This window comes from Somniosus microcephalus, unplaced genomic scaffold (genome assembly GCF_052327205.1).
Source record: "Somniosus microcephalus isolate GS21.2 unplaced genomic scaffold, FLI_Smic_1.0 unresolved_chr1, whole genome shotgun sequence".
Lineage (NCBI taxonomy): Eukaryota > Metazoa > Chordata > Chondrichthyes > Squaliformes > Somniosidae > Somniosus > Somniosus microcephalus.
This window is the reverse complement of record NW_028225179.1, coordinates 58,227,537-58,251,436: the sequence shown is the minus strand read 5'-3', so window position 1 is coordinate 58,251,436 and position 23,900 is coordinate 58,227,537. Positions and strand designations below refer to the sequence as shown.

The 23,900-nt window shown below is 47.9% G+C and overlaps 1 pseudogene; it reads right to left on the bottom strand.

Annotated features, from left to right (window-relative positions):
- LOC147095344 (uncharacterized) overlaps positions 1 to 21,042 on the bottom strand; it is a 30,348-nt pseudogene extending 9,306 nt beyond the window's left edge.
- Between the last annotated feature and the right edge of the window lie 2,858 nt (positions 21,043 to 23,900).

The window sequence follows — 23,900 nt, the reverse complement described above, 5'->3', positions numbered from 1 at the left end:
GTTGGGGATCAAGAGGGTCTCATGAAGGGGAGGAACTGAAAGAAATCAGTATTTGTAAGGAAATAGTGTTAAAGAAACTGATTGGACTGAAGGCCAATAAATCCCCAGGGCCTGATAAGCTACATCCTAGGGTACTTAAGGAAGTGGCCCTAGAAATAGTAGATGCACTTCTGATCATCTTCCAACATTCGATGGAATTTGGAACTGTACCCATGGATTGGAGGGTAGCTAATGTTACCCCACAATTCAAAAAAGGTAGTAGGGAAAAACGGGGGGTAAATCGTACTTGACAAATCTACTGGAATTTGTTGAGGATGTAACTGCTAAAATAGATAAGCGAGAACCAGTGGATGTGGTAAATTTGGACTTTCAGAAGGCTTTCGATAAGGTCCCGCATAAGAGATTAGCATGTAAAGTTAAGGCACATGGGATTGGGGGCAAGGTATTGACTTGGATAGAAAACTGGTTGGCAGACAGAAAGCAAAGACTTGTAATAAACGGGTCTTTTTTTCTGAGTGGCAGGCAGTGAATAGTGGGGTACCGCAGGGATCAGTTCTTGGACCCCAGCATTCACCATATATATTAATGATCTAGACAAGGGAACTAGGTGTAATATCTTCAAATTTGCAGACGACACAAAGCTTGGTGGGCGTGTGTGCTACGAGGAGGATGCTGAGAAATGCCAGGATGATTTGGAGAGGTTGGATGACTGGGCAGAAGCATGGCAGATGCAATATAACATCGATAAATGTGAGGTTATCCACCTTGGTGGTAAAAACTGGAAGGCGGATTATTATCTGAATGGCAACAGATTGGGAGAAGGGGAAGTGCAACGAGACCGGGGTGTCCTTGTGCACCAGCCGCTGAAGGGAAGCATGCAGGTGCAGCAGGCGGTTAAGAAGGCAAATGGTATGTTGGCCTTCGTAGCTGGAGGGTTGAGTACAGGAAGAAGGATATCTTGCTGCAGTTGTACAGGGCCTTGGCGAGACCACATCTTGTGTATTCTGTGCAGTTTTGGTCGCCTTATCTGAGGAAGGATTCTCGCCATGGAAGGAGTTCAGCGAAGATTCACCAAGCTGATACCTGGGATGGCAGGAATGACATATCAGGAGAGATTGGGTCGATTGGGCTTGTACTCGCTGGCGTTTAGAAGAATGAGAGGGGATCTCATTGAAACTAATAAAATTCTGACAGGACTGGACAGACTAGATGCAGGAAGGATGTTCCCGATGGTCAGGGAGTCCAGGACCAGGGGTTCACTGTCTAAGGATAAGGGGAATGCCATTTAGGACAGAAATTAGGAGGTTTTTCTTCACCCAGAGAGTGGTGAACCTGTGGAATTCTCCACCACAGAAGGCAGTAGATGCCAATTCATTAAATATATTCAAGAAGGAGTTGGATATATTTCTTAAGGCTAAAGGGTTCAAGGGATATGGGGAGAAAGCGGGGACTGGGTACTGAATTTGGATGATCAGCCATGATCACATTAAATGGCGGAGGAGGCTCGAGGGGCCGAATGGCCTACTCCTCCTCTATCTTCTATGTTTCTATGTTTCTACTTAAGCGCTTGAGATGCAACACATGCCCTTATACCTCCCCCCTTCCCACTGTCCACGGCCCCAAACACCCCATCCAGGTGCAACAGCGAATTACTTGTACTTCTTGTATACTGTATTCACCGCTCACGATATGGGCTCCTCTACATTGGGGAGACCAAATGCAGATTGGGTGACTGCTTTGCGGATCACCTCCATTCAGTCTGTAAAGGTGACCCCGAGCTCCCGGTGGCCGGTCAATTTAATTCACCACTCCTTTCATACGCAGACGTCACTGTCCTCGGCCTCTTGCATTGTTCAATGGAAGGTCAGCATAAGCTCGAGGAACAGCACCTCATCTTTCGATTAGGCAATCTACAGCCCTCTGGACTGTAGGGGTTCACAAAATCCCTCAGTCCCGAAGATACTGGAGATATTAATCTACATCATGGATGATGACAAGTGGAATTTAAATTGTCTCTGGGTGGGACAATGCTTTAAAACATAACCAGAACTGAAGAAAAGGCTGCATTGAAAAGCTCGTTGGCAGGGCACCACGTGGACAACACCGGAATCGAGGAACTTCGTGGAAAAATTCGCAAACTTTAAGCCAGTACATTTTATTAATATAATTGTTCCCTTGAGTTTGGTAAATTGCAAGGGATTTAAAAATGGCCGTCAGAAAGCATGTCCAAGGACAAAAGCAGCTCGTGGATGGCTGTGAAAGTGGGAGGATCAAGCAGTGGCAGTCAGATTCTGTCAATCAAAACCAGGGAGTTTCCCTTCCCTACAGAGGCAACATTTGTTTACAGGAAACTGCAGGTTGTTGACATAAGGGATTAAGCCACTTGAGACTGCGGTTTCAGTGACCACAATGAATGGGTTTCCGTTTACATAATAATCCAGCTCCATTCAAAGCCCAGCACACAATGAGAACACACTGAAACTACGGAAAAGACACCCAGCCTTTGAAAGGGAACAGTTGAGAATTGAATGGGCTTGAATCACCCATTACTCAGACGTAGGGCAGTTGTATCTCTTTAGTTTTAGCCAGAGGAACTTGGATGTGGGCAGGAACATTTCGACCTCAGAATGAAGACACATTCAAACCACTCCAAGTTTTATTTGACGCAGCCAATCATGGCTTTTCTCTTATGTTAACGAACTTTTCGGAGTGAATTTGCACACAGACCTTTTCAGCGCCAAACAGCAGGAGCTCACAGGATATAAAGATAGCTTCTCAGAAGCTCTCTCTCTCTCTTATTTTTTCCTTGGACAGCAGGTGAGCTCTTCTCTCTTTGGACCATAGGTAAGCAGGTTCCTGACTCCTCAGCAAGGCAATCAAGTAAGGAGTTAAAGGGGTGAGAATTTAAGGGAAATTGCTAAGATTGTTTAATTAACATTGTAGCCATTTATCCCTCGTTTTTGCCGTCTGCCTTCCCCCATTTAAGCAATTTTACAGTGATTACTGTAATCGTATGGTGTAGTTTTCTTTAGTTTAATAAATTTTGCCTTTCTCACATACAGACCAGTTGTCTCTTTTTAATATATCATTAATTATAAGTTCCTCCAGTTAGAACTGGAAGGTGGGGTTTAGTGATTCGAAACCACTGTTTGGGATTGGTCAGAGGTGCAGTGGCAAAAGGCTGCCTGACCAGGTGAATTACCACAAACCAGGTAATAGATTGGAATTGGTCACAGTGCATGCAAAGGCTGCTGACCAGTTAAATTACCGTAAACCCCGAAAAAGATGCATCCTACAAATTGGCGACCGCGGCAGGACAGGAGGCAGTTTTTGATATGATATGTGGTCTGGATCTGGGAAAAGCATCAGCTTTTGCCTTTCTTGCTCTCAGTCTGTGGGCAGTCCTGCGGAAGGTAGCGGCAGTGTGTAATCTGACCTATTATAGTATAGGTGGCCAGGTTAAGGAGGAGGGTAAAGAGGCCAAGACTCGACAGTCAGAGTTGAAAAAATGGCAGGCGGAGGTAGAACACCTCATAAGAGAGGTGAGTGAGGCCAGAGATACTGGGAAGAGGGTGCGGGAACAAGGTGCATGCCTCACACTAGAGGTCACAAAATGCCAGGCAGAGATAGAGCGCCTTGTGCAGGAGGTCACAGACGCTAGGGACAGTGAGATGAGGCTACAGGAGGAAAACTCACACCTCACCCAAGAAGCTAGCGAGGGCAAAAGCCATGCGAGGCACAAGATAGAGTTCCTAAAGTGCCAGTTTACAGAAGCAAGGAGTAACGAGATGAGGCTGCGGGAAGAGAATGCCCGCCTCACCTCAGAAGTAACAGAGCAGGAGGAAATGGTTAAGGAGTTAAAGGCAGCTTATAAGCTGGCCTGCGACCAAAGGTTTAGTGGAGCAGATCATACCCCATGTAACCGAAAGATAGAGCGCTTGGGTATGGAGTTAGGGAGGACTAAAGGGTTGGTATGTCTCAAAAGTTCGAAGGGAAGTCCGTCGGAAAGTACCAGCAGCCCAAATCAAACCAGCCCACAGGCAAAACCCAGGGAAGGGCTGGCTAGGGAATTAGAAATCCCAAGACAGCAGCCCACAGCTCCAAGTTTTGAGGAGCTCTGGCAGCAAGAAAGGGTGGACAATGGGGGGGTAGGAGAATGCCAGCAGGTCCCGCTAGTCAGGCCGGGACCAGAACTTGTGTACCCCCTCTGACAACGGAGGTACGGTCAGCCCATGAACGATAATGACCCAGGGGCTGTTCAGCATACCTATCTGGTGGCCTATTATGCCCAACAGCTCAGAGGCCTGGTGAAACATATTCCCCTGCTCTCTGAAAAGGGAGACCCCTCAGTGTACTTCCAGGGTTTGAACAGGCAGCCTGTGTTAACGGCTGTGATGAGGAAGAGAAAGCCAAAATGTTGCTTTTCTCTGTGGATAGTAAGATCTATCAGCCCCTTTCAGATGAGGCTAAGAGAGGGCAGAAGGGTTTTGAGGACCAAACGGAGGAAATACTGGAAGCCATGGGTGCGACGATGGCAATCCGTTCGATCACATATGGAAAACACTGCAGAAGGAAGGGGAGACCCCACAGGCATTTGCAGACAGGCTGTGGCCAGTCTACAACAGTGCGTGTACAGGGGGACAAAATAGGGCACAACTGAACCAGCAGCAGTGGACCCAATGGCTTAATTGCCTGGTGTACAATTGCCTGCCCCAGATAAAAGCAAAGGCTGATACTTGGTTTGACCCCCGAGAACCCCTAGCAACCGAAGAGACTGTAATCCGGCACCTTATGGTAGCATATAGGAACGGTAGGAATAGTGGGGGCCCCCAGCAACAGGGTAAGGTCCACGAGGTCAAAACTGGGGCTCAATATAAGAAAGAATGGCGCCAGGAGGGAAGCCATCCTTCCCAGAACAAGGTTTACTTGTTACAGTGCGGGGAGGAGGGCCACTGGCGCAGGGATTGTAAAAAGCCTGGGAGAGATGATAAAGCCAGGACTCCGCAGGCCCAACTCAGAAGGCAGAGACAGAAACTCCTCCCGCTACAGTCGAGTCCATCATGGAGTTGATACAATCTTTCCTCAGGGCCAATCAGGGAAAAGCAGCAGCCATCAGTGGTGCTGCACCCCCTCGCCCACCTCTGCCTCCCCACAATGACTGGCCGATATGCTGGCCAGGAAGGGTGCACGTGCAGGCACTTTCTGGGACCTATATGGGTCCGGGCCAGTGGCAGCGATTCCAGGCAGGGATGGGACACAGGGTAAATCAGGAAAATTGTATAAATCTGACATTACAGTGCAGGTTCACAGGCTGTAAAGACAGGCACTGTGGCTTGTTCCAGGGGAAAGGTTGCCTGGCCCAACAATTGGGACACTTCCCCGCCTCAGTGGGACCTAAGTTTTGGCCAAAGTTTAAATTTGAACCAGGTATTTGGCTCAGAAACAGAGAAACAGCAGCCTGAGAGTCGAAATCTGTAGGCTGCTGCAAGTCCATTCACAGAAAAGACTGCCACACATGCGCAGTCGCTGGTCTGGAGACAGGAATTCCCCAGTCTTTTGAACAAGAGGTTCACGCAGGTGCAGTTGCGCGCCTGAGGGGAGAGGTTTCTCAACACCAGGTTTGCGCAGGTGCAGTAGCGGATTTGGAACCGCCAGTGGCACCTGTTCTCTGTGAGGCTGCGCGCGCAGGCGCAGTGGGCCGTTTAAATGTCCCTGCTTCCAAGTCTATACGTGTCGGCACAATAGCCTGCTTGGAAGACCCAGCGGTTCTTCCTACCCTTTGCAGTGAAATCGAACGTGCAGGCGTGGTTACCTGTGATAGCGTAGCTGTTCCCCAGCCCTGTGAAAAGATTGTTCGCACAGGTGCAGTTGCCTGCGGGACCACAGCGGCTCTTTCTCAGTTTCCCTGCGCAGGCGCAGTCGCGTGTTTGTCGACAGAGGCTTCACAGCCTCTGCCATGGGACTCCGGGGAGGAGATTTGCACAGGCGCTGTTGCCTGTTTGAATACAGAGGCTTCACAGCCTCTGCTGGGTGACTCTGGGGAGAAGGTTCACGCAGGCACAGTCGCCTGTTTAAAGGGACAAGCTTCCCAGCCCGCTTCTAGAGTGGGTCCCCCTATGGTGTGGGGCTCTGAGGAGGAAGGGATAGCAATTCCTCTTGCAGGGGAGCTGGTAACAGGTTTTGGACCTGGGGAGGAAGATTTTCAGCCAGCTGCAGCGGGTGGTGAGGGGATACCTGCCCACTGTACAGGAGTGGGTAGGGATAAGGTGACAAACCCGGAGTACCGGCAGGGTGCCAGGTATATTATACAGTGTGGGCTGTTGGCACCAGGGAGAGAAGGTTCCCAGCCAGCTAGGGCTGTAACCCAGGCTCAGGGTCCGTCAGCCAAAGTTACCCCCACAGAGATGCTCCTCAGAAGGTCTCAGCCGGTCCGCAAGCCCGAGATAAGATGGTCACCCACTTTGCAGTGGAGTAGGGTAGTCTCCCGAACCAGGGAGTAGCCAAAGCACAGAGGTCCCCAACTAGCAGCCATAAGCTGCCAGGGACAGGAAGCAGGAGGAAGTCCAGCTTCGCTGCAAGCAGCAGTAATCTGCGACAGTGACACCAGAGATTAGCCTGGCCATCTAGATGTGCGGCACTTGCAATATAGCTTTGTGTTAAGTAACCAATGTTATAGCTTGTTTTTAAGGTGTTTGAATTTTAAGTTTTGATATAACTAGTAGTTTTGAGTTTAAGTTTGTAAGTGTGCCCAAATGCTTTTATTTTGGTCCAAGGTCGAGGGACCCGACCATGTCTCCACCTAAGGCAGCAGGTCCATGAGAGACCTGGCTGCATGTCCTTTTAAGTTCTTTTACAGGAGAGTGGACCAAGGAGCAGCCCTGTTCGCCCAGCCTGAGCTGGGCATCGAATGAAAATATGGATACAGAATGTTGGGGATCACCTCGCCACTGGACGAATCCAGGAGGAGACCGCGCAGCGACCTTCGGGAGAAACCGGTCGTGGTTCGGAGGAACTTGCCGACTCATCCTACATTGAAGAGATGGCCCCAGCTGGGTGGGACATGGCCCCAAGCCAGCACTATCCTGACCGAATTTTGCTTGCGGGAGACCTCGCTATTGAGGAGTCATGGTGGGGAAGCACGGGTGCCTGGTCAGGTAGGGATGCGTTCCCCACGAGTGGATGTTGATGGCCTGGGAATGATTGTAAAGGGGAGGGGGAGACCTAAGAGTCACGTGGATGCGTTCGGGGAAAGGAGGAACTCACCCGGAGCCCACGGGCAAAGTTGAAGCGTAAGTGTGGCTGGGAAGGATGACTGGGTGGCTGGATCTGGGATCCAAGTTTGAGTGTGGGGCCAGTGAGAGCTGTCACACAGGCACCCATCATTCTCTCCAGCCAGTCGAGGGAAGATGGGAGGGGGAGGGACTGGGAGTCACGATCCCATACTCTCTGGTCTCGGTCTATGAAACATGCGGGGTACCTCGCCTTCACAAAGGGACAAGGGAACAGCTCGGAGCTGGCAGATCAGACTGTTCTGTAAAATACATTCTGCATGGTTTAAAAGTTTAAGACCATTCAAAGGGGTGGGGGTGAAATAAAGAATAGATTTGCCTTTCTAATCTAGGCTTTATTAAATTAAAAATCCTGTAGCACATCTTTCAACACCCAGTCCCAACTAAAGGCTGGAAAGAACTGAATTTAAGATGGTCACCACAAATCACATGACATCAACTACCAATGAGATGACAGCATATATCCCAAGGCAGGAAACAAACAACCAATCACAATACTTCTTACTAAACATAAAAAATAATCACCACATTCACCCCTCCTTTTAAAATATACTCCAACCTAAATAACCTTTACAATATATAATTAATTATTTACAACTAAAACTATGCACAGACAAAATAAAACTATTCAACATGACACAATACTAAGTGAGCAACAACAAATAGTAACATTGCATATACGTATTAAGTATCTCTCAACTAAAACAATATAATATAATATTTCAACAATTTTAAAACATTACTATCAATTTAAAAGTCCATTTTCAATCGGTCGACCGGATATCTTGTTCGTGTCGACCTTCTTAACATTGGTGAAATTCCTTGCCCTCCCACACCAGGAGACACAGAAGTATCTTCTGCAGGAAGGCTATCCATATCCCGATTTTCAACGGTTACCGGATTAGAAATCCCATCAGGGGGTAAACTGGGATGGTCATGAACATCCATCGAGGGCTGACGAATAGAAGTATAATTATCTGCAGTCGGATTGGAAATATTCGTAGTATCTGTAACAGCATCCACATTATCTGAATCATGACTATTGTTAATATCCTCAGAAGAGGGCTGGCCACCACAAGGAGCCAAGTCTTTAATTGAAACGGTACTTTCTTTCCCATCTTGGAATCGAATATGAGCATATTGGGAATTTGCCTCCAACAGCTCCACCTCCTCCACTAAAGGATCATATTTTGACAAACTAACATGGCGTCGAAGCAGCACAGATCCCTGCATAGTAAGCCATGAAGGTACCGAATATCCCGTAGTAGATCTCCGTGGATAGTTAAAGAGCCTTTCATGGGGGGTCACATTAGTAGCCGTTGAAAGCAATGATCTAATGGAATGCAGGGCATCAGGCAGTATCATTTCCCATTGTGTATTCTTAAGGTTCCGAGATGTCAAAGCCAACATAACTGCCTTCCAGATCACCCCATTGTATCGTTCGCACTGTCAATTACCCTGGGGATTATATGGGGTAGTTCTGCTAGTAGAAATTCCTCGACTCTGAAGGTATTCCTTCAGCTGGGAAGACATAAAAGAACTTCCCTGATCCGAATGGATATACGCAGGCATCCCAAAGATGACAAAAAGTTGAGTCAGACATTTGATAACTGTAGCAGCTGATACATCAGCACAAGGAAAAGCAAAAGGGAACCTTGAAAACTCATCCACAACAGTAAATATATATCGGTTTTGAGTAGGTGAAGGAAGAGGCCCCTTAAAATCGACGCTCAAACGTTCAAAAGGAGAAGTAGCCTTTATAAGATGAGCTCGTTGAGGCTTAAAGAAATTCGGTTTACACCGAGCACAGATAGAACATGATGAAGTCATCCGCTTGACGTCTTCAACTGAAAAGGGCAAATTCTTACTGCGTACGAAGTGTATCATCCTCGTAACCCCAGGATGGCATAAGGCATTGTGAAGATTAATAAGCGTATCTCCGTGAATCACAGAACAATAAGCCCTCGACAGCGCATCAGCAGCAACATTATCCTTCCCCGGATGATAAACTATATCAAAATGGTAACATGCCAACTCAATCCTCCACCTCATTATTTTATCATTCTTAATCTTTCCAAAATGTTTGACATCAAACATAAAGGACACAGACTTTTGATCAGTTACCAACGTAAAATGTCGCCCTGATAAATAATGTCTCCATTTACGCAGTGCTTCTACTATTGCATACGCCTCTTTCTCTATTGAAGAATGCCTTTTTTCACTATTGTTCAAGATACGTGAGAAAAAGGCCACAGGTCTTCCATTTTGGTTCAGAGTAGCCCCAATTTCAAAATCAGAAGCGTCCATCTCAATCACAAAAGGAACCTGCTCATCAATAGAATGCACAACTGCTCCAAGGATATCCTTTTTAAAATGATCAAAACACGTCCTGGCCTCCCAAGATAGAGGATATGTCGTAACCCGAATAAGAGGCCGGATCTTCTGTGAAAAATTTGCAATCCAATTAGAATAGTAAGAAAACAGTCCAACAACTCGTTGCAAAGCCTTAGAATTAGTAGGACAAGGTAAATCAATCAATTGTCGCAGACGTTCTGGGTCTGGTTTAATCTTATTTCCTGAGATAATGTACCCCAGTAGATTTACCTCATTGGTCGAAAAGGTACACTTCTCTTTATTGAAAGTTAAACTAACTTTTTCCACAGCTTGAAGGAATCTTTCTAAATTAGAATCATGCTCCACCCTTGATTTGCCACACACCGTGATGTCATCTAAGTATGAAAAGGTGTCAGAGAGAGAGTTATCACTTATAAAAGCATCCATTGCCCGTTGAAAACAAGCAACACCATTAGTAACACCAAATGGTATTCGGCAAAACTGATACAGCTTTCCACCAGCCTCAAAGGGCGTATATGGTTGATCCTTCTTAACAATAGGAATCTGATGATAAGCACTCTTTAGGTCAATAGTGCTAAAAACCTTATACTGAGATACTTTATTGATAAGCTCATCAATCTTAGGCAAAGGGTACGTATCTAATTGAGTATACCTATTAATAGTTTGGGAATAGTCTATCACCATTCGTTTCTTATGTCTCTCATTAGTCGTGACAATTACCTGTGCCCGCCAAGGCGAACAACTAGGTTCAATGATTCCTTCCAATAAGAGATGTTGAACTTCAGAATTAATAAATTCTCTATCCTGACTGCTATAACTTCTTGACTTGGTAGCAATTGGCTTACAATCCGGCATCAAATTGGAAAAAAGTGATAATGGAGAAATGGATAAAGAGGTTAATCCACAAATAGATAAAGGTGACGTAGTCCCTCCAAATGAAAGACTGAGAGACTCGTGTAACTGAAGCACATCATGACCAATCAAAATATCCGCACAGAGATTAGGCAAAACAGATAGGCATATATCAGTATACGTATTACCTGGAAGAATCAATTTCACAAGGCAACAACCAACTACTTGTGAAGTGAGAGTCGTCTGAGCCATACACACCTGATAGGAAACAGGCGAAATTTTCAAGTGCTTCTCCTTTGCAAACTGAAGACTTATAAAACTCTCAGTACTGCCCGTATCTATAAGGGCCTTCACTTCCAACCCATTAACTTGGGCCGTAACTATAGCTTTGTTTAGGCCATGAGCAAATGCAGCAGAAATTGATGCAATAAACGCCCTATCTAAAGGCTGAATAGTCACAGAGGAGGTAATTGAACCTGATGATTTACACACACATGCATAATGACCTCTCTTGCCGCATTTACTACACACAGCCTCCCGAGCCGGACACTTCAGACGAGGGTGCCGGACGTTCCCACAAAAATAACACTTCTGAATCCTAGAGGCAACAGCTGCTGAAGTAGAAACTGTTTCAGAATCTAGTATACCACTCCTATTAAGTCCACATAACTCCTTTTCATCCGGAACTGCCGAAACCACAGTCACAGGCCGATTAAAAAGAGCATAAGAATCCGAACTTCTCTGAGCCACATCCAATGTAGAAGCTTGCTCAAAAGCACTCTTAAGATCCAAAGTCTTATTTTCTAACAACCGCTGATGAATTGATCTAGACAGTAATCCATTAATAAAAGCATCCCGTACCGATTCTTCCTTGTATTCTTCAGCCGTCATGGCCTTATAATTACAGTTAACACTAAGGCACTGAAGTGCTTGTAAATAAGTATCCAAAGATTCTCCCACCTGCTGCCTATGGGCAGATAGAAGGTGATGTGCAAATAGCTCATTCTTTGGTTTAACAAAAATCTTTTCCAATGTAGAAATAGCCACTTCGTAAGTTTTACAGTCCAAAATATACTTATACACATCCGGAGCAATGTAGTTGATCAGCATATTCAGCTTATTTGGAGACTCTTGATCCAACACGCCCAAAAAGATTTTAAATGTACAATACCAGTGTTTCCATTTATCATCCACTCCTGCAGAATTAGGTTCAGCATTAAATCATTCTGGTTGAGGATATCGCTCCATTCTGACATAAAGTTAATAAATAGAAATAAAGAATAGATTTGCCTTTCTAATCTAGGCTTTATTAACTTAAAAATCCTGTAGCACATCTTTCAACACCCAATCCCAACTAAAGGCTGGAAAGAACTGAATTTAAGATGGCCACCACAAATCACATGACATCAACTACCAATGAGATTACAGCATATATCCCAAGGCAGGAAACAAACAACCAATCACAATACTTCTTACTAAACATAAAGAATAATCACCACAGGGTGGAAGGAGCATTTACTGCCCGGGTGGGAGGAGCAATACCCACTCGAATTTTCACAACCCATCATTGGCACATGATGGTCGGGGTTTATTTCAGCATTTTGTTTCATATGTTTAATGGAGATTTTTGTATTTTGTTTTACAGTTCCAAGCTGTGCAGATGCATAGGACCTCTCCGTGCTTGGGATCATTTTCATTACATTGTATAACCAAGATTGCAACATTTTGTAATATGTTATAATGTAACAAGTGGTGCAGGGTTATGAGACCCCTTGTTGTAACATTTTGTAATTGATGTATCTGTAGCTGCCTGCCGTACCATGGTTTTTCTCGAATTTGAGGTGATTGGATGGGTCGGGGGATCAGTGGTAGGTAGCTATAGGCAAATACAGGGGATGGTAGTTTGTCGGGAGTGAGAAAGTTTTGCTCACTTTCCTCAAGTGGATACTGCAAGCAAGTTGGAAGTATCCAAAGTGTGGAATATAGGGGTTCGCAAAATCCCTCAGCCCCGAAGATGCTGGAGATATTAATCTATATCATGGATGAAGACTCGTGGAATTGAAATTGTCTCTGGGTTGGACAATGTTTTAAAACATACCCAGAACTGAAAAATGGCTGCATTGAAAAGCTCGTTGGCAGGGCAGCATGTGGACAACACCGGAATCGAGGAACTTCGTGGAAAAATTCGCACACTTTAAGTCGGTACATTTTATTAATAAAATTGTTCCCTTGAGTTTGGTAAATTGCAAGGGGTTTAAAAATGGCCGTCAGAAAGCATGGCCAAGGTCAAAAGCAGCTCGTGGATGGCTGTGAAAGTGGGAGGATCAAGCAGTGGCAGTCAGATTCTGTCAATCAAAACCAGGGAGTTTCCCTTCCCTACAGAGGCAATGTTTGTTTACAGGAAATTGCAGGATGTTGACATAAGGTATTAAACCACTTGAGACTGCAGTTTCAGTGACCACAATGAATGGGTTTATGTTTACATAATAATCCAACTCCATTCAAAGCCCAGCACACAATGAGAACGCACTGAAACTACGGAAAAGACACCCAGGGGTGAAAGGGAACAGTTTTGAATTGAATGGGTTTAAATCACCCATTACTCAGACAATAGGGCAGTTGTATTCCTTTTGTTTTCGCCAGAGGAACTTGGATGTGGGCGGGAACATTTCAGCCTCAGAATGAAGACACATTCAAACGACTCCAAGCTTTATTTGAATCAGCCAATCATGGCCTTTCTCTTGTGTATTCAAACTATTCAGTGCGAATTTGCACACAGACCTTTTCAGCACCAAACAGCAGGAGCTCACAGGATATAAAGATAGCTTCTCAGAAGCTCTCTCTCTCTCTTATTTTTTCCTTGGTTTCTGACTCCTCAGCAAGGCAATCTAGTAAGGAGTTAAAGGGGCGGCAATTTAAGGGAAATTGCTAAGAATGTTTAATTAACATTGTAGCCATTATCGCTCATTTTTGCCATCTGCATTCCCCCATTTAAGCAATTTTACAGTGATTACTGTAATCGTGTGGTGTAGTTTTCTTTAGTTTAATAAAGTTTGACTTTCTCACAGCCAGACCAGTTGTTCGTTTTTAATATATCATTAATTATAAATTCCTCCAGTTAGAACTGGAAGGTGGGGTTTAGCGATTCGAAACCGCTGTTTGGGATTGGTCAGAGGTGCTGTGGCAAAAGGCTGCCTGACCAGGTGAATTAATGTAAACCAGGTAAAAGATTGGAATTGGTCACAGTGCAGGCAAAGGCTGCTGACCAAGTAATTACCATAAACCCCGAAAAAGTTGCCCCCCTACAGGACTCAACATAGAGTTCAACAAGTTCAGATCATAACCTCGGCGGCCCCTAACACATATATATATTTTCTTCCTTTTTTTAACCACACTTTTTGTTTGGCACCACATTTCTTTCTCTTTTTTCCCCCCTCCCTTCAGCTGTCCTTCATTCTGCCAACGCAATTCGCACCTCATCTAGCGCCACTCTTTGTTCCTTAACCTGTCCCATTACCACCTCCCCTTGCCTTGAAAATCTCTTAATGTCTATCAATGTCTCTTAATCTATCCTGCTTCCTATCGTATCACTGACCTTCCCTTTTGTTCTGTCATCCCTTCCCCCTTTTCCCTGTCCCTATACCTACTTTACATTTCCTGCTTTTTTCCAGTTCTGACGAAAGGTCCTGACCTGAAACATTGATTATGTTTCGCTCTCCACCAATGCTGCCTGGCCTGCTGAGTTTTTCCAACGGTTTCTGTTGTCATTTCGGATATCCAGCATCCACAGTATTTTGCTATCGCTCTTAAAACAGAGCCGCGCTGAGAACTATACTTTTGCAACTATATTTCTGTGATGATTATTAAAGCGGGAACCGGAATGCGGAAAGTCAGAAGGTGAGAGATAGCACGAATGCAGGAGAGAGGAAGGGGTAAATAAATGGGGGAAAAGGGGAAGAAATAAAAAGACAGAGGTCTAGGGAGGGAATTCCAGAGCGTAGGGCCTCCGCAGATGTTGGTACAGCTGCCAATGGTGGACCGATGAAAATCAAGGATGTGCAAGGAGCCATAATTAGAGTAGCGCAGATATCTCGAAGTATTGTAGGTCTGGTGGAGGTTACAGAGATAGGAAGGGGCGAGGGCATGAAGAGGTTTGAAAACAAGGATGAGAATTTTAAAATGAAGGGACCTGGACCGGGATCCAATGTAATTCAGTGAGCGCAGGGATGATGGGAGAACGGGACTTGGTGTGAGTTAGGACACTGGCAGCAGAGTGTGGGGGCAGGAATAGAAGACATTGCAGGCAATTCTCTGGTTATGATTAGATAGATAAGAGTGGAACCAGGTGAGTGCAGCCACATTCGGCTGGATGACAGAGGAGAGGCTTTGGAGGAGGATGGAGTGGTCAACCATGCCAAAGGCTACAGACAGGTCGAGAAAGATGAGGAGGGGCAGTTTTACATGCTCACAGTCACATTGGATGTAATTTGTGACTTTGACATCGGACATTTCAGGACTGTGGCAGGGGTTGAAGCCTGATTGGAGTATTTCAAACATGGAGTTGCAGGAAAGATGGGCATGGATTTGGGAGGCGACCACACTCAAGGATTTTGGAAAGGAAACAGAGGTTGGGGATGGGGCCATAGTTTGCAGGAACAGAGGGCTCAAGAATGGATTATTTGAAAAGGGGGAGATGACAGCACGTTTGAATGTGAGGGGAACAGTACCTCCTTTAAGGTGCTCCTTAAAACCTGCCTCTTTGAACAAGCTTCCGATCACCTGTCCTAATATCTCAGTATGTGGCTTGGTGTTAAATTTTGTTTTATAATCGCTCCCGTGATGTGCTTTGTGATGTTTTACTGCATTACAGGTGATGTATAAATGTAAGCTGATGTTGTTGATAGGTGTGTATACCAATGAGAGAGTTCAATTAAGTATCCACAGCATAATATTTTATGTGTACACTTCAAATCAGCATTTAAACAACTTAAAACATTAAGTATGAATACATTGGCTTATCTGTAACTCACAAGATTAGAAATATAAATTCCAGCTACATGCATATAACTTAAGGCAACATGTGTACAATGCAACCGGCTATACATATCTCTCAACATAGAAACATAGAAACATAGAAGATAGGAGCAGGAGTAGGACATTCGGCCCCTCGAGCCTGCTCCGCCAATCAATGTGATCATGGCTGATCATCCAAATAAAGTACCCTGTTCCTGCCTTCTCTCCATATCCCTCAATCCATTTAGCCTTAAGAAATATATCCAACTCCTTCTTGAATGTATTTATTACGTTGGCCTCTACTGCCGTCTTTGCCAGAGAATTCCACAGGTTCACCACTCTCTGGGTGAAGAAATTCCTCCTCATCTCTGTCCTAAATGGCTTACCACTTATCCTTAGACTGTGACCCCTGGTTCTGGACTCCCCGACCATCGGGAACATCCTTCCTGCATCTAGTCTGTCCAGGCATGACAGAATTTTGTAAGTTTCGATGAGATCCCCTCTCATTCTTCTAAACTCCAGCGAGTACAAGCCCAATCGAAGCAATCTCTCCTCATACATCATTCCTGCCATCACAGGTATCAGTCTGGTGAATCTTCGCTGCACTCCCTCCATGGCAAGAACATCCATCCTCAGATAAGGCGACCAAAACTGCACACAATACTCAAGATGTGGCCTCACGAAGGCCCTGTACAACTACAGCAAGACATCCTTGTTCCTGTACTCAAAACCTTTCGCTACAAAGGCCAACATACCATTTGCCTTCGTAGCCGACTGCTGCACCTGCATGCTTACTTTCAGCGACTGGTGCACAAGACGCCCAGGTCTCATTGCACTTCCCCTTCTCCCAATCTATTGACATTTAGATAATAATCTGCCTTCTTGTTTTTGACACCAAAGTGGATAACCTCGCATTTATCCACGTTATATTGCATCTGCCATGCTTCTGCCCAATCACCCAACCTGTCCAAATCATACTGGAGTTTCTCGGCATCCTCCTCACAGCACACACGCCCACCCAGCTCTGTGTTGTCTGCAAACTTGGAGATATTACATCTAGTTCCCTCGTCCAGGTCATTAATATATATGGTGAATAGTTGGGGTCCAAGGGCAGATCCCTGCGGTACCCCACTAGTCACTGCCTGCCACTCAGAAAAAGAGCCGTTTATTCCAACTCTTTGCTTTCTGTCTGCCAACCAGTTGTCTATCCAAGTCAATACCTTGCCCCCAATCCCATGTGCCTTTTGAAAATCCTAATACACCACATCCACTGCTTCTCCCTTATCTATTTTACCAGTTACATCCTCAAAAAATTCCAGTAGATTAGTCAAGCACGATTTAACTTTTGTAAAGCCATGTTGACTTTGTCCGATCCGGTCACCTTTTTCCAAGTGCCCTGCTGTTACATCCTTTACAATGGATTCCAGCATTTTCCCCACTATCGATGTCAGGCTTACCGTTTTCTCTCTACCACCCTTTTTGAACAGTGGGTTAACATTAGCTACCCGCCAATCCATGGGTACTGTTCCAGATTCTATCGAATTTTGGAAGATGACCAGCAATACATCTACTATTTCTAGGGCCACTTCCTTAAGTACACTAGGATGTAGATTATCAGGCCCTGGGGATTTATCGGCCCTCAATCCCATCAATTTATAATAGCATATTCCTGCAATATTGTATTTAAATGCTAACATTATTAGTGGAACATATATATATTTTTGTGTGTACTTTAATGCAATATATCTATGTATTGAAATGGTATATTTAAAATTTCAGAAAACAAGTGTAACTTTAAACAGTGGATGAATAATTTTAAACCGTGGATCTATTAAAGTTTTGTGCCTATTTAAAGTAGCTTTCATGCAATTGAAAGCTGCCACATTTACACAACATATTCATCATTTAAACCAGCATGTGCCTATCAATCGATATCATCTCATTTCAAAATACTTGTTCCAGGACTTTGAAGAAATAACAGGGGAGTGGGACTAATTGGGTAGCGCTTTCAAAGAGCCGGCACATGCATGATGGGCCGAATAGCCGCCTGCTCCTGTGCTGTATCATTCTAGGAATACTGAGGTGTAATACTCTCTGCTACCAGGAGGTGGCGCCATTGCCTAAAACTTCCCCTCTCCCCCTGGAGGCCTGTTGGTGAAATACAGCCAGCATTGACCCTCCCCTTTTAACAGTAACTCTGGAAACATCAGTGATTAATTTACATTGCTCTCTCCTTTCTGTCTCCCCCCTCACCCTCCACAGGTCTGTCGCTGAGGGTCGGGATTCAGAGAACCTAGCTGCATCACTGGAACCTCACCCCAAGGGTCTGATCTCCTGTGTCAGCCCAGGCACTCAGTGTCAGCACCTACCAGCAGGGAGCACTGCTGACCAGGAGTGATAGAAAGAGACAGAGAGGGAGACAGAGTGAGAGAAAGTGAGAGAGACAGAAAAACACAGAAACTGAGAGAGAGTGAAGGAGTGAGAGACATAAAAACAGAGACAGATAGAGAAAGACAGAAAGAGACAGAGGAGAGATATGGAGAGACCGAGACAGTGAGTCAGAAAGAGAGAAATCAAGGCTGCGAGAGCGACAGAGAGTGAGACAGAGTGACATAAGGAGAGAGAAACAACGAGTTGGAGCAGAAATAGAATCAGAGAGCTGAGAGAGAAGAGGGAGAGATAGTGGTGGAGACTTAGAGAGAGTGACAGAGAGAGGGTGGCAAAGACAGACAGTGATAGAGTGACAGGGTGGGAACAAAATGAGAGATAATTACAGGGAGAGAGGTACAGAATTAAAGAGACTAAGGGAGGGTCAGAGGCAGAGGGAGAGAAAGGTAGACAAGTTGAAGGGACAGAGGGACATAGGGATAGTGAGAGAGAGACAGAGACAAGAGAGAGGGAGAGAGCAAGAGATGCACAGAGATAGAGAGCAGAGTGAGACGGAAGAGAGAGAGATGGGCAGAAAGAGAGAGCTCAGGTGAGACAAAAAGTGACAGTTAGAAAAAAACAGAGAGGCAGAGAAAGAATGCAAGTGAGGAAAATATAGAGAGGGGAGAGACAGAAAGGGGGAAAGAGAGAAAGACTGAGATAGAGACAGTGAGACTGAGAGAAAGAGACAGTGAGACTAAAGCAGAGAGACAGAGAATGAGAGGGTGAGGGAAATATAAAGAGAGATGAGAGTGAGGAAGAGACAGAGAGAGAGTGAGATAAAAGAGAGAGAAGGGGAGCGAGACAGAGAACAGAGGGAGAGAAAGAATCACACAGCAGAGAGAGAAAGGCAGGGAGAGATACAGAAAGAAAGACAGAAGGAGAAAGAGCGACAGACTGATGGGGTGAAAAATAGAGATAGGTAGAAAGACAGCGAAAGAGAGACAGAGACAAGCGAGAGAGAAAGATAAAGAAGATGGAAGGACAGAGGGATAGTGTCAGAGAGAGAGATGGGGATTAGAGAGGAGACAGAAAGAGAAACACAAAGACACAGAAAGACAGATAGAGGACAGAGAAAGAATGGGTGCGAGAGATGCGGGGCAGAGAGAGAGAGATAGAGATAAATGGAGATACAGAGAGGGAGGGGAAGGAAGAGAGGAAGTGAGACAGTGAGAGATAAGAGTGGTAAGAATGTGGAACTTGCTACCACAAGGATTGGTTGAATCGAATAATATCGGTGTATTTAAGCACAGGGTAGATAAGCCGATGAGGGAGAAGGGATTAGAGGGTTATGTTGATAGAGTTAGATGAGGAAAAGCGGGAGGAGGCTAGAGTGCAGCATAAATGCCAGCACAGCTGGTTGGGTCGAATGGCCTGTTTCTGTGCTGTATATCCTATGTAATCCTACGTAGAGAAAGGGGGCAGAGAGAGAGAGACAGATAGAGAGAAAGTGAGACAATGAGAGAGAAAAAGAGAGCGCGAGAGAAAGAGGGTTGTATAGATTGATGTCATTAGCCAGTCCCAGTAATAAATAGCACTCGGGGATGAAATGTACATTATAATGGTGCATTACTTGTGGCCATTCCCAAGTGAAAATCCACAAACTCTATCAGCGTCTTGGATTTTCTCAGGAGTGATCGCACGTTGACAATGAACAAGCCCAATTTGATGGCTGACCTGGGGCACAAATTGTGGATTAAATCATTTTCCGAGTCACCTAATTATTTCTCACTGATGTTTTCAAAAGCATCAAAGTAGCACGTTCATGTGCAATTTTTACAGGTTGTATCATTGACTTTATCGTTGATTCCGCCTTATACCATGGTTATAATCGCCTGTGGAAGCAGAGTCGATCTCTCATTTTTCACTATAAGAATGAATTGAAACCATTTGGAATAAACAGACCGAGCACTTTTCAAAGTGACTCGTGAACCTGCATCATGTTGGTTAGTCTGTTCATAAGTGTTGTTATTTTTAGTCAGTGTCGAAACAACATGGAGGATTCTTTATACAATAAGTGCCAGGAGGAATTTTAATGGCAGCTGTGGTGAACACAATTCATTTTGTTTGTGCGGCAAAGTTCTCTCTAATTATTTTTGTGCGCGGTCCCTATAAATTTGCAGTTTCTCTTCCAGCGGCAGGAGCTGGTTAGCAGCCTGCACATGACCTCGCCATTGGTCCGCGGCCACGCACCTTCAGGGGAACATTGGTGTGCGGCCCTCAACAGCTCAACAAAACCTGTTAACCGGCCCTCCAGCCCAAAGAATAGCCCACCCCTGCTCTGCACTGTCCCATCAAACATTCCCAGGGGTAGATATAGCATGGGTTAGACACAGAGTAAAGCTCCCTCTGCACTGTCCCATCAAACACTCCCAGGGGTAGATATAGCACAGGTTAGATACAGAGTAAAGCTCCCTCTACACTGTCCCATCAAACACTCCCAGGGGTAGATATAGTCCGGGTTAGATACAGTGTAAAGCTCCCTCTGCACTGTACCATCAAACACTCCCAGGGCAGGTACAGCGTGAGTTAGATACAGAATAAAGCTCCCTCTGCACTGTCCCCTCAGCCTGCGGTTCTGATGCAAAGTATGTCCGCTTCCAATCTGACTGAACAAACCCGTTCAACTGAGATATCCTGAACCCTGAATGGTCAGAGTGCTGACACTCTGGGACACCGGTCTTACCTCAGTACCTTTCTGAATGTGTTATTAGACACTCGCAGAGATTCCCTGCAGCGGTTTCCTCTTTCCTTTTCCTGAGAATTCCACCCCAGACCCCTTGCCCTCGGACACACTGATCATAAAGAGAAACAAGACACGGATGTGAAGCTGCGATCAATGCAGTAAGTTTTATTTCTGAGTACAGCCCATTATTCTGAGAGCAGTAATACAGGGTCAGGGGAGACAGGACCTAAACAATCAAACAGAGCCTGCTTCCTGCGAAGGAGGGGATCATTCAGTGAGAACGTGGTGAGCACGGGCTGGTGGGAATCAGTCACTGGACCTTTCACTGTTTCAGTCTGCAGCATTGGAACCCAGGGAGAGGGATTGCTGATGCAACAGATACCTCGTCTCTGTTGCAGTCGTCCTGACGATACACACCATCTTCACACCCGTAGAGTAACTCTAAAATGCAAAATGAAGAATGAATTGATTGATGGTTCTGTACACAGAGGGAAGGAGAACAATGAGAAAATTTGAAGCTGAATCTGTCTGTTTTACTGGGACTGACTCTGGACCATACATGAACATTAACTCTTTTATACTGAATGAAACTCCACACCGCTCCCACTTCCCCGACCTGTACAGACTCACTCTTTGTCCTGAAGGGCAGCCCAAGGGGTGTTCCTCAGAATGGAGCCCACCACACCCGCTATCTGAGACCAGAGACACAGAAAGGAAAGATCTGGCATTGATAGAGAGTCTTTCCCAGGTTGGGGTGATTGGGGAGAGAGAGAGGGTGGGGGAGGGGGGTGAGAGAGAGGGTGGGGAGGAGTGGGGTGAGAGAGAGGGTGGGGGAGGGGGGAGAGGGAAAGAGTGGGGGGAGGGGGGGAGAGAGAGGGTGTGGCAGAGGGGGGAGAAAGAGAGGGTGGGGGGAAGGGAGAGGGAGGGGGGAAGGGAGGGAGAGGTTGGGGGGAGGGGGAGATAGAGAGGGTGGCGGGAGGGGGAGAGAGAGACGGTGGGGGAGGGGGGAGAGAGAGAGGGTGGGGGAAGGGGGGAGAGAGAGAGGGTAGGGGGAGGGGGAGAGAGAGAGGGTGGGTGGAGGGGAGAGAGAGAGGGTGGGGGAGGGGAGAGGGAGAGGGTGGGGGAGGGGAGAGAGAGAGAGAGAGGGTGGGGGAGGGGGAGAGAGAGAGGGTGGGGGGAGGGGAGAGAGAGAGGGTGGGGGGAGGGGAGAGAGAGAGAGGGTGGGGGGACGGGAGAGAGAGAGAGGTTGGGGGGAGGGGAGAGAGTGAGAGGTTGGCGGGAGGGGAGAGAGAGAGGGTGGGGGGAGGGGAGAGGGAGAGGGTGGGGGTGGGGGTAGGGTAGAGAGAGAGAGGGAGAGGGGAGAGACAGGGTGGGCGGAGGGGTGAGAGGGAGACGGTGGGGGGAAGGGGGAGAGAGAGGGTGGGAGAAGGGGGAGAGAGAGAGGGTGGTGGAGGTGGTAGAGAGAGAGGGTGGGGGGAAGGGAGAGAGAGGGTGTGGGAGGGGGGAGAGAGAGAGGGTGAGGAGAGGGTGGAGAGATATAGGGTGGGGGGAGGGGGTGAGAGAGTGAGTGTCTGAGGGGGGAAAGAGAGTGTGGGGGGAGGGGGGAGAGAGAGGGTGGGTGGAGGGGGGAGTGAGAGAGGGTGGCAGAGGGGGGAGCGAGTGAGGGTGGGGGGAAGGGAGAGAGAGGGTGTGGGGAAGGGAGAGAGAGGGGTGGGGGAAGGGGGAGAGAGAGAGGTTGGGGGGAGGGGGGACAGAGAGAGTTTGGGGGGAGAGAGAGAGGGTGGGGGGAGGGGGGAGAGAGAGAGGGTGGGAGGAGGCGCGAGAGAGAGGTGGAGTGCGGGGAGAGAGAGGGTGGGGGAGGGGGGAGAGAGAGGGTGGGGGGAAGGGGGAGAGAGAGGGTGGGGGAGGGGAGAGAGAGAGGGTGAGGGGAGGGAGAGAGAGAGGGTGGGGGAGGGGTGAGAGAGGGTGGGGGAGGGGGGAGAGAGAGAGGGTAGGGAGGGGGAGAGAGAGAGGGTGGGGGGAGGGGGAGAGAAGGTGGGGGGAGGGTTGAGAGAGAGAGGGTGGGGGAGGGGGAGAGAGAGAGGGTGGGGGGAGCGGGGAGAGAGGGTGGGGGAGGGGTTCGAGAGTGAGGGATGGGGTAGAGAGAGGGGGAGGGGGAGCGGGAGAGGGTGGGGTGAGGGAGAGATGGTGGGGGGAGGGGGGAGAGAGAGTGTGGTGGGTGGGGGGAGAGAGAGGGGGAGGGGATAGAGAGGGGGACGGGGAGAGAGAGAGGGTGGGGGGGAGGGGGAGAGAGAGAGGGTGGGGGGAGGGGGGAGAGAGTGACGGTGGCGGAGGGGGGAGAGAGAGAGGGTGGGGGAGGGGTGAGAGAGAGAGTGTGGGGGAGGGGGGAGAAGAGAGGGTGGGGGAGTGGGGAGAGAGAGAGTGGGGGAGGGGTGAGGGGGAGAGGGAGGTGGTGGGGAGGGGGAGAGAGAGAGGGTGGGGGAGGGGGGAGAGAGAGGGAGGGGGAGGGGCTATAGAGCGACGGTGGGGGAGGGGGAGAGAGGGTGAGGGGGAGAGACAGGGGGCGGGGGAGGGGGGAGAGAGAGAGGGTGGGTGGAGGGGGGAGAGAGGTTGGGTGTAGGGGGGAGTGAGAGAGGGAGGGGAGAGAGAGGGGGAGGGGGGGAGAGAGAGAGGGTGGAGGGAGAGAGAGGGTGGGGGGAGGGGGAGGAGAGGGTGGGGGTGGAGGAGAGAGGGGTGGGGTGAGGGGGGAGAGAGAGGGTGGGGGGAGGGAGAGTGGTGGGGGGAGGGAGGAGAGGGAGGGAGTGGGGGAGGGGGAGAGTGGGTGGGGGAGGGGGGAGGGGGAGGGGAGGGGGGTGAGAGAGTGTGGGGTGGGGGGAGAGGAGAGGGTGGGGGAGGGGTGAGAGAGGGGGTGGGGGAGAGAGAGTGGGGGGAGGGGGAGAGAGGAGTGGGTGGGGGGTGGGGAGAGAGAGGGTGGGGGGAGGGGGGAGAGTGAGGGTGTGGGGGAGGGGGGGAGAGAGAGAGGGTGGGGGGAGGGGGGAGTGAGAGGGTGGAGGGAGGGGGGAGAGTGAGAGGTGGGGGGAGGGGGGAGAGAGAGAGGGTGGGGGTGAGGGGAGGAGAGAGGATGGGGAGGGGGAGAGAGAGTGAGGGGGGAGGGGGAGAGAGAGGGTGGGGGGGAGGGGGGAGGGAGAGGGTGGGGGAGGTGGGAGAGAGTGAGGGTGGGGGAGGGGGAGAGAGTGAGGGTGGGGAGGGGGGAGAGAGAGGGGCAGGGGGGAGAGAGA